The sequence below is a fragment of the Crocodylus porosus genome, unplaced genomic scaffold (genome assembly GCF_001723895.1).
Source record: "Crocodylus porosus isolate Cpor-Errol unplaced genomic scaffold, CroPor_comp1, whole genome shotgun sequence".
Taxonomy (NCBI): domain Eukaryota; kingdom Metazoa; phylum Chordata; order Crocodylia; family Crocodylidae; genus Crocodylus; species Crocodylus porosus.
This window is the reverse complement of record NW_017728924.1, coordinates 3,336,796-3,347,317: the sequence shown is the minus strand read 5'-3', so window position 1 is coordinate 3,347,317 and position 10,522 is coordinate 3,336,796.

Below are 10,522 nucleotides of genomic sequence, written 5' to 3'. Positions count from 1 at the left end.
TGTACATCTTGTTCTGAACCTTTGAGACCTGCCACTGCCCAAGTTTGATCTAATTATATTACGCTATTTATTCTAGTGGGACGATCCAACTACTATGCCTAAAGCTGCCTTGATATTTCCATTATAAGTCACTAGTTTGGAACTTAAATTTGCGAACTGGTAGGTGTTTTGGCCTTTGTCCAGCTAAATAGTTAAGTAAATGTTCAATATGTTTAAATTGGACATATTCTCAAGTTTCAGGTGGAGTCACGGTCGGAGCGCTTTGCTAGATTTGGGCTCTATTGTCCAGGATTCAAACCCTGTCACAGTACATGATGGTCTCAAGATACATGCTATGCTGTATGCAAAAAATGAGCATTTCTAAAGGGCTGAGCCAAAAGGTTCAAATCAGGACCCAACATTGAGACTCATATCTTGGCTTTGAGTTCAACTCAGTCTGGTAACAGGAACTGGTTATGAAATTTGAATCTTCATCTAAACCTCATTCTAGCCTATGCTGACTTTGAATCAGCCACAACAGATTGGACTTTCACTCCCCCTCACCCTCTCCAGCTTTGCATGAGGGGGAGGTAGCAAGTGAAATGGCCAGCCTGATCCCCAGACCCCCACCAGTCTAGCAGGACAGTGTTGGTAACAAAACTGGTATTCAGAGCTGGAATATCATATTCCTGATGTAAATCCCTAGGATTCATACAACACACATTAGTCCACATCTGTCAACAGATGAAGCCCCCAAAGACCTCACTTGCCAGCAGTCAGTCTGAAAAAAGCCACTATTCCAAGAGTTCAAAGAGAACAGTTATTTTGCAACTTGGCAGTGTCCCGAGGCCTTCAAAGGCAGCATAAGTGCAGCCCCCCACCTGCTCCAAGGAATCTGAGAGCATTTAAATTACTGACACTTACAGCCATGTGAGTTAATAAAAAAGGTTTCAGATGAAGAACAAAACTCCTCCCTTGTAAACCTGGATACATCTTTGTAGCACACAAACTAGCTGGAACTATCTTCCTCTGACAACAGAATGAATAGCTCTGGTCCAATGCAGAGCACTACCCCATGTCATTCAGTTACCAGTTTCATGGGATTAGGCCTTTATGAATCAGTAAAGGAAGGACATTGTGCCCATGAGTTATTTTGATTGGATACTTGCAATCAAAGCGATCACAATCTCCGCCTTCAGAGAGCAGTGATTCCCTCAATAAGGGGCATGTCTACATGTCAAATTAATGAGAAGCAATAACTCTAGTGCATATTGTGCTGGAGTTTATTGCTCCTGGGCACTGTGTTTATACGTGTACAGTACTCGGGACCACAGTACGCTGAGCTGGGACGGAGAAGCCCCAGCTGGCAAGGGACCCAGAGGCTGAGCCTGCCAGCCCAGGGCTGCTCTGACCTGGCTCAACACACAGTGGCGGGGCTGGCTGGGGCATAAGGATGCTCCAGTGTGGGGCTAGATGGCTGGCAGCCCCCACAGTGAAGCAAGCTTGTGCCCCAGCCAGCCCCGTCAGCATCTACATGTGTGCTGCTGCGCACTAAAGAACTCCACTGTAGGTTAGGACCTGTATTTACAAGTCCTAACCTACAGCGGAGTTAATTAGTTTCCTGTGACCTAATATGGCTGAACACGGAGGGTGTTCATCAATGTGCTGTGGGAGGCAGGAGAAGGTGGGGGGGGTGTTTTAATTAGAGCGGGTCCAAGAGCCACTCTAAAGCACCCAGAGCATCACTAGTATCAGTGGCCTTGCACTGAAAAATGGCGGCGGGGGCACTTTAACTGAAGCTTGTTCAACAATTTTTCAGCACAGGGACACTGGTCCAAGTGATGCTGGAGCCTGCTGGAGCACAGTAATTACCACACTCCAGCAGACTTGATTAATCACAGTAATTACAGCACGTTGAAGCAGCTTCTATGCATGTGTATAGGCACCCGTAGACTTTGAGAATTTACCCTGGAGCTAATTAAGCAGATCCAAAGTAAATATCTTTTGTAGATGCACCCAAGCTAAAATTATGAATGAGAAGAGCCCCAAGCCCAAAGAAGACTCTAAAAACGACCACAGCAAAAACGGGTCTCGTTAGAGGCTGGCCCAGATCAGTAGTTTCCATGGAAAAGTCCTGCAAGTGAGGAAACGTTAAATGCTATGAAGCAAAATAGGCAAGATCTAGGGTTGAGAGATTGACCCATGTTCATACAGAAGGTCCGATCAAAGCTGGAACTAGACCCCAGGTGTCCTGTGTCCCAACTCAATGTCCTAACCATGAGATCACCTTCGCTGGGCACCTGCAAAGTATCAGCTGCGACCTTAACACCCTGATAAACCTAAGATAATTGCCTCCATTTCAGAAGTTAGAAACATACCAAGCATTCCTACTGTGCCAGAGGGTGCTTAGTGTGGGTATTACTCCCCCCCCCCACTAGCTATTAGGGCCCCAATCTATTTTTTATTGATATTCTTGACTGGGTTCTTAAGTGTTTCTAAATTCTGTTGTTGTGGGAAAACGTCTATACAAACTTCTAGAGGACACTCATTGAATTGTTTGCAGATTTTAATATGCCATCATAGATCACCTTCCATGCTTAGATGCAGGAGCTAACTTTTCAACCCAAGATATTTTTCTCCAAAAAAGTATTCTTCCCTTGTTCATGAGCTGTATAAATTCAGTTTATTTGTGATGCTTTTATGCAAAGCAGCATCAGATTAATGACTTGTGCACTGCATAATGCTTAATTGTATCATACCTCTATACATTCTGCTGCTCTTTTTTCCATCCCTGATATTTACCCTAAAAATCTTCTCTCCAGTTGAATAACTAGGGCTTGTAACATAGGCAGGGAAAGGGAAACTGAGGTGCACAGGAGTGAAATGACTTGGCGAAGGTCAAGGAATAGATCAGGGGCAGAATCAAGACCAGTGCCCACTTCTTCACTCCCAGTTCACTGCCAGACTTACTCAATCATGATTTGAAAGGAGGGAGAAAAGCCATAAAAAGAGCAGTCACTTACTTCAACCATGTCCTGGAACCAAAAATAATCTCTCAGGTGCTCCCAGCCCGAAGTGCCACAGCTACAAGAATGAAGCTCCTATTTTATGCAGCAGAGAGAGACTCCTTGAGAAGGTCCTCTCTTGGGAAGAACCAGGAGGCAGTGCATAAAAGTGACCTTGCACAGAAGACTGCTGAACATTAGCCCATATTGCTAAAGGACATGGGAACACGGGAAGTAACATGAAAACTTCATTACTGCTGCCTTGTTAGACTTGTCTGAAAAAAAAAAGATAAACAAAGAGAAGGAAAGAAAACTCCATGGGGAGGGACAAAGAAGAGAAATGGAGGGAGGCATCATGAATCAACATTATGATGCAGAAAGCATTGCCTTATAATTATTACAAGAAATACTTGGGGGGAAAAAAACACTTTAAGTTAATGTAAAGATTTTCTTAGCTGGAAAGGAAACAGCATGGTGTTAACACCTGGGTCTCATTAATATGCATGTCAACCTGTTTCCAAGATAAATAACAGCATTCATGTAAACCATTTAATATAAATACTGTCAGAGAGAGACGTACGCTATCCAATTCATGCTGAGGTTTTAATTTAAGTTTGGACCATAATTTGGCCTGTTTAAATTGAGCATCCAAAAAAAAATGCAAGTTTGCTTTAGAGTTACCTTAATCCTATGTAGCTGTAACCAGTGCCAGGTGGCTATGAAGTTTAGACCCAGACCCCAGATGTACCCAAAGTTCAGAGGTGTTGTGTATTGTGAGTGATGGAGGAACTTCAGAGTTTGGGTTTGGTGGCTGAATTTGGCTGGACTCTTCTTGGCCTCTTGAAGGCTCAGATCAAGTGTAGCACTTCTGAAGCTTCCCCAGGACTGCTTCTCTGGACATCTAAACAGAATGATGGGGCTGAACTGAAAACCTTCCTCTGGACTTAGGGAAAAGTGTAACACCGGTTCTAAGGTTTATCACTTAGATTTCACTTAGTTTGATAAACTGGGGCCACTATTCCAACTATCTCACCTGACGAGCACAACAAACTACCTCAGCTGATGTGCTTCCCTGGGGGAACTCAAACCAAGAGCAATAACCTCAATCCCTCCCTCCGGCCATCTGTCTCATGGGGAGGATTACTAATCAAAGAGGGAGACAGAATACTTTGTGTGCTTCAAAATGCTTCAGTAAGGTGTCATTGCCTTCAAAGAGCACCATCCCTGCTCCTATCCCTTGTCACACCCATCCCACTTCACACCTGGGCTCCCCCCATGATGACAGCCTCACAAGTGCCCTTCCTCTCCCTTCCCCAACATCCATCTCTAGTTCTTCCTCCACTGCAGACCCTTCTCCCTAAATCACATCCCTGTCTCAGTGCTTTAAGCATTTTCTCATCTTAAACCCGGTCCTTCCACTTCCACTGCAAGGTCTATAAATCCCAGCCCAGCTCAGTATTACCCCATCTCTATTCCAACAGGTAACTTTGCATCCACCTGCCTTTCCCACAGGGTTTGTCATTCACACTGCAGGGCCTTCAGGATACAGGCTGATATCCAGTAGGCCTGTGCAAAGTGGCTAGTATTCACTTTGGATCTGGCTGATTCGGGGGACAGTGATTCAATTCGGTGATTCGATTCACTGTCCCAACTCAATTTGGCTGAATCAGACAGGCCCATCCCTCACCCGCTCTCCCAGCCCCCACCATGGCTGCTCCAACCTTTCCCACCTCCTGGCACTTGTTAAAAAAAAGCCTCAACTCAGGGGGTGCTGCCGGGCAAGGGATGATCCCTACTGCCCCCCACTGCCCCACACTGCATGGGGGGCTCTGCACAAGCCCCCTGATCCCTGCCTGCTCTCCCAGCCCTCCCATGGCTGCCCCGCCTGCCACAGTTCTGGCCCTTTAAAAAAACAAAATAAAACGAGAAAAACCCCAAACTCACTGCTCCTACCAGTGGGGGCATGAGCCCCCCAAAGCCCCAAGGATGCTGCAGGAACAGTGAGCCTGGGGGTCTTTTCTCGGCTTTTTTTCTTAAAGGGCCAGAGCCACATTGGGCGGTGCAGCCATGGGTGGGGCTGGGCGGAGTGGGCAGGAGGGGTCAGAGGGCTCATGCAGAGCCCCCCATGCAGTGTGGGGCAGTGGGGGACAGCAGGGATTGCCCCCTGCCTAGCAGCACCCAGTGAGCACTGGGGCTTTTCTTTAAAGGGCTGGGACCTGGGGTGGGCAGGGGCAGCCATGGGGGGTCTGGGGGAGCAGGCAGGGGTTCCCCCATGTTTCCCTCCCTGCTTCCCCAGCCCCGCCTCCATGCCCCCTATTTACCAGCTCTGAGTCCGGCTGCAGCTCCCTGCAGGGACTGCCCAAATCATCAAAGCTCTCCAAATCTTTTCCGAAGATTTGGAGAGCTTTGAATTGATTCGGACCTTTTAATTGGTCCCCTGATTCGATTAGGATTCAGAGATTCAGCCACTGAGTCAGGTCGAATCTCCTCCGAATCGAATCACCATCCGAAGCTGGTGCAGGGCACAGCTCTAATATCCAAGCACAGTGCAGGGCACTGAACAACCAATAAACACAACCAAAGGGGTGTATCCTTCTTTGTCCAGTCGCTGCTTAGGTTTCACAGATCAGATTAATCCCTTGCTTAGAAGCCTACTCTGTTCATATTAGCAGGGTCTCCTTCTGCAACTCCAGACTTCCAAACTGCTTTGTGCACGCTACACTGAACACATAGCATTTTTTTCCCTTCCCAAAGCAACTTGAATGTTTGATTAACAGATGCAGCAGCTAACTTTTCAACCCAGCATATTTTTATCCAAAAAAGTGTTCTTCCCCTGTTCATGAGCTGTATAAATTCAGTTTATTCATAATCCTTTTATGCAAAGCAGCACCAGATTAATGACTTGTGCACTGCACAATGCCTAATTGTATCATACCTCTACACATTCTGGCGCTCTTTTTTCCATCCCTGATATTTACCCTAAAATTCTTCTCTCCACTTGAATAACTCAACAAATTGCAGTGTTGTACATAATACAGGTAATAAAGCACTGGCAAACTTCATACTCACATTAAGGTAGCCAGCTACCTCATAAACATTTGTTTAGCAATGATTGATAGACCATTATTAGCAGGCAAAGTGAAATGCTACAGTGAGTCATTTGGACCAAATCCACTAAGTACTTATATTCACTGTGGTGGGGGGGGAGGAGAAGGAAGAGCCTTTGAGCACAGTCTGTCCACAAATAAACCTACTTAGGTGTGACAAGAAAGCTCTCATTAATGCAAAAGAGACTATGTATTTCCAGAATGAGCCATCAGCAGAAAAACTTTTGTGTTCCCAGCCTCTTGATAAAGTGCTGGCATATGTAGTGAAACTCAGTTTTGAAACATTAACTTTCTCAAACAAGGAATAACAACAGTTCACCACTTCCCTGGAACTTCTTTTAGAAACTGTCCAGTTTAGGGAAGCATTTGCAACAATGCAAGCTCTGAAAGTCTGAAAAACCTGCCACTCCAAAGAAAGGCTGAACCTGTTCAGGACGTCTGACTATCTAGGGACAGAACTGGGACATAAAGCAGTTTAAACCCGTAACAGAACAGAAGTTCACTGCACATAAACCACTTTCAAAATGGCTGAAACTGGTTTAAGAGAAACCTGGATGGATGTAATATATCAGACTTAACTAACTAACCAGATCCCCTTCCGATTCAAGTTAATTCACAGTCCTCCAGCATCCCAGGATGCTTTGCACCCGAGCTGTGTTGTCTGCTCTAGCAAGCAGGGCTGGCCCTGCCCCCCTGTTTTCACAGTGAAGCCTCTGCTGTCTAGCCTCTGCCTGTCAGCCCGGCATGGGGCTAAGCCCTGCAGGACCATATTGAGGGGTGGGAAGGGGGAATCCCCTCTCTGCACCAGGGACGGGGACCCCCCTCTGAGGCTAAGGGATCCAGCCAGCCCTGGGCTGGAGGGATTGTTCCCCACTGGGAGGGGACAGCAAGGGGTTGGAGGCATGTGCTAGGCAGCCAATCAAGGAGGAGCGCTGCTCTAGTGCCTCCCAGCTACTGGTATGGGCCACTGCAGTGATCTGGCTGCCTTTCCAGTTTCAAAAGGATACATCAGTTTGCTTTATTATCAGTTCAATCTATGCATTTTACAGAAACCTGCAAAGATTGAATCAATTTAGCCTGGGGCTTTTTGACTGTCTGTACTTGGCCTAAAAGACAGTTGCTTTATAAGCTATTCATCATCTGCCCCTGATGGGGTACATGGATACTCAACTGCCCCAAGTTTTGTCCCAGTTATGTCTAAGAGCTGGAAGGGACCTTAAAAAGTCATCTAGTCTGATCTGCTGCTCAAGGAAGGGGCATTCCTATGTAAACCCTGCCAGATAATTCATTGCTAACACTGGTTTGCCAGAAGACAAGACCATACACAGCCAGTCACGCCTCACTCCTAATCCTCCCTTCCTAGGTGCATCCCCTTCCTGCTATGCATTCGCAGCTGCTTAATACAGATGCTCCTCATTGTGGGGTTTCTGTGGGCTTCCCTCCACTTCAACCAATCTAACACATCTCAGCAGGTTTTTTATTCCTTTCATCCTATGTGCAATTAAACTCCAAGGGGATCATAGACAGCCTTGGAGTGTGACCATCGTATTTATGTAACCGTTACAGCATTACCTTGTTCCCCTGCGATGCTATAACAGCTGAGTGTGATCTATTTGCTCTGCCTCAGGCCTTTAACTTCAGGAAACAGTCAGCCTCATTTGATGTACTAGCTAAACATTGTATTTGTGAAGTCTACATTAAAAAAATTTATGGAAATCCCATTACGTTGGGTAGCTCAGAGCACCGTGATGCATTCAGTGCCAAGTACTTATACACTGAAGAACAAGCAGATTTCAGACTAATTCTTGGCACACTGAACATTCAGATACTTGCTGACATGCTGACAGCCTAGGTTTTTTAAGGCAGCAGCTGTAACCAGGTGGGAAAAGTTTAGGTATGTGCCTATGATTTGGAGATTTTTGGTTAGTGAGAATCAGAGTGAGGGACAATATGTCACTTCCCGGCTCTCTGCATTCCCATATCAACATTAGAGCCCCCGTTTGCTTACCCTTCTACCTAGAAATGCTGCAGGCAGGAAACTCAAAGGCAGAATTTCTCGCACTGGACCCTTTGGCCTACCCAACTCAGGCAGATTCATAGAGGCTGTGCTGCTAGGAGTCTCCTATAAAGGGTTTTCTCCTTCCACAATATCCACACCATGCCTCACTCATGGATTCCCCTGGACTTCCCAGAATAAATTATATCTCAGGAGTCTAAATGCTCTTCTTCAAAACTACAGATTTCAACTGGGGGGGTAGAGGGAGATACAGGAAAACTTCCACTGAATTTTCTTCCCATTTTTCAACCCATTCTACTTTCCCACCACTGTCAAAAGCATCGAAGCAATGCTGTCTTTCTCCTCTCCCAGGTACAAGCAGGGGCTCTGTCACTGGGTACATCTTTTACTGTTTACTATATAAGGACAACCAAACCTGCCAGATGCTGTTTGGGACCATGTGTAGATGAAATGAGAGGCATGTGCGCACAACACTTTAAAGAGGGCTAAATGCTTTGCCCTGCTTTAATAGTGTCAGTGTTTGCACACCTTGGAGGTGTATTGTGCATTAATTCCAGCCACTGTAGGAAATTCGGTGGTGTAATGCGCCTTAAGTGACTTGGGGTCACTTAACTCCTCGAAGGAGTTTCAGTTTGCTGCCCTACTGCTGCGGATCAAAGCACTGGACTCTGTGCAGCTCTATGGCTCTTCAGAAAGCCCATGCAGGCAGCCTGGCAGCAGCCCAGGAAAGCAGGCTCCACCCAAGAAGTGGCAAGCCTGATCTTTTTTTTTTTCTCCCTGGATACTGCCTGCCTGCCTGAGCTGTGCGGGGGTCCAGTGCTTCCCTCCACAGCTGCAGTGCCCCTCAAGACTGCCCAAGCTGGGTGCCGCCTGGGTGTGTGTGTGGGGGCGGGGGCTGCCACTGCCGCAGAGGGAAGCACCAAGCCTCATCACACACACACCGCCCAGGGACCACAGCACCCGCCGGTGGCTCTCCATCCCCTCTCCACTGGAGAGGCAGGTAAGTCAGCAGGGTATGTGCACGACACAGGGGTCTAATCAGCCCTAAATTGAAGTGGTGTTTTTTAAAACCCACCGCTTCAATTTAGGGTCCCCATTTCCTCTACGCAAGCCCAGAAGACCAGCCCTGCTTTGTGATGGGTAGGTGTATTGCTGCTGTCTGTCAGATCTGTCTGGGGAACAAGGGCTGAGAGATTTAAACAGCTCTTTCTTGTGCTGATTTAGGCACAGAACAGTAGGGCTGTGCGAAGCTTCAGGTGGTGATTCGATTCGGAGGAGATTCGGCCCGATTCAGTGGCCAAATCTCCAAATCTGAATAGAACCTGGGGACCAATTTAAAGGTCTGAATCCATTCAAAGCTCTCCGAATCTTTGCCGAAGCTTCGGAGATCTTTGATGATTCGGGCAGTCCCCGGTGGCTGCAGCAGGGAGCTGCAGCCACTCTGAGCTAGCAAGTACTAGGGGCTGGGGGACAGGAGGAGGGGGGAGGAAACCATGGGGGGACCCCTGCCAGCCCCCACAATCCCTGCCCACCCTAGCTCTGTACTTTAAAGAAAAGCCCCAGTGCTTACCGTGTGCTGCTGGGCAGGGGGTGATCCCCACTACCCCCTACTGTGCCATGCTGTATGTGGGGCTCTGTATGAGCTCGCAACCGCCCCCTCCTGCTCCCCCAGACTCCCCACAGCTGCCTTGCCTGCCAGGGCTCTGGTCCTTTAAGAAAAAAAAAAAAGCAGAGAAAAGCCCTGGGACTCACCACTCCTGGTGCAGCCTTGAGGCTTGGGGGCTTGTGCAGAACCCCCACGTGGTGAGGGGCAGCGGGGATTGACCTCACTGGCAGGAATGATGAGTCCTGGGGTTTCTTCAGTTTTTTTTCTCTTAAAAGGCCGGAGTTGGCCTGTGCGGGGCACCTATGGGGGAGCAGCTGGGGAAGTGGGGGCATTTTGGGGGCTCATGCAGAGTCCCCCATGCAGCATGGGGCAGTGTGGGGTTCCAGGGATCACCCCCTGCCTGGCAACACCCTTGGAGCCAGGGCTTTTTTACCCCCAAGGGAGCTGGGGTGGGCAGGGCAGCCATTGCTGGGCTGGGAGAAGGGTGGGGGATGGGCGTGGCCTAGGGGAGTTGCAGATTCAGAGATTCAGCTGCTGCTGAATCTCTGAATCAGATTCGGTCAAATTGAATCAAGACACTGATTTGAATCACCAAATTGAATCACTGTCCCTCAAATTAGCTGAATCTGAATCCAAAGTGAATACTAGCTGCTTTGCACAGGCCTTATATATATATATATATACACACACACACACACACACACACTTATATATATATACACACACACACCTTGTCATGCATCCACAGATGCATCTCGAGCAGGGCCAGGGAGGTGATCCTCCCCCTCTATGCGGCACTGGTCAGGCC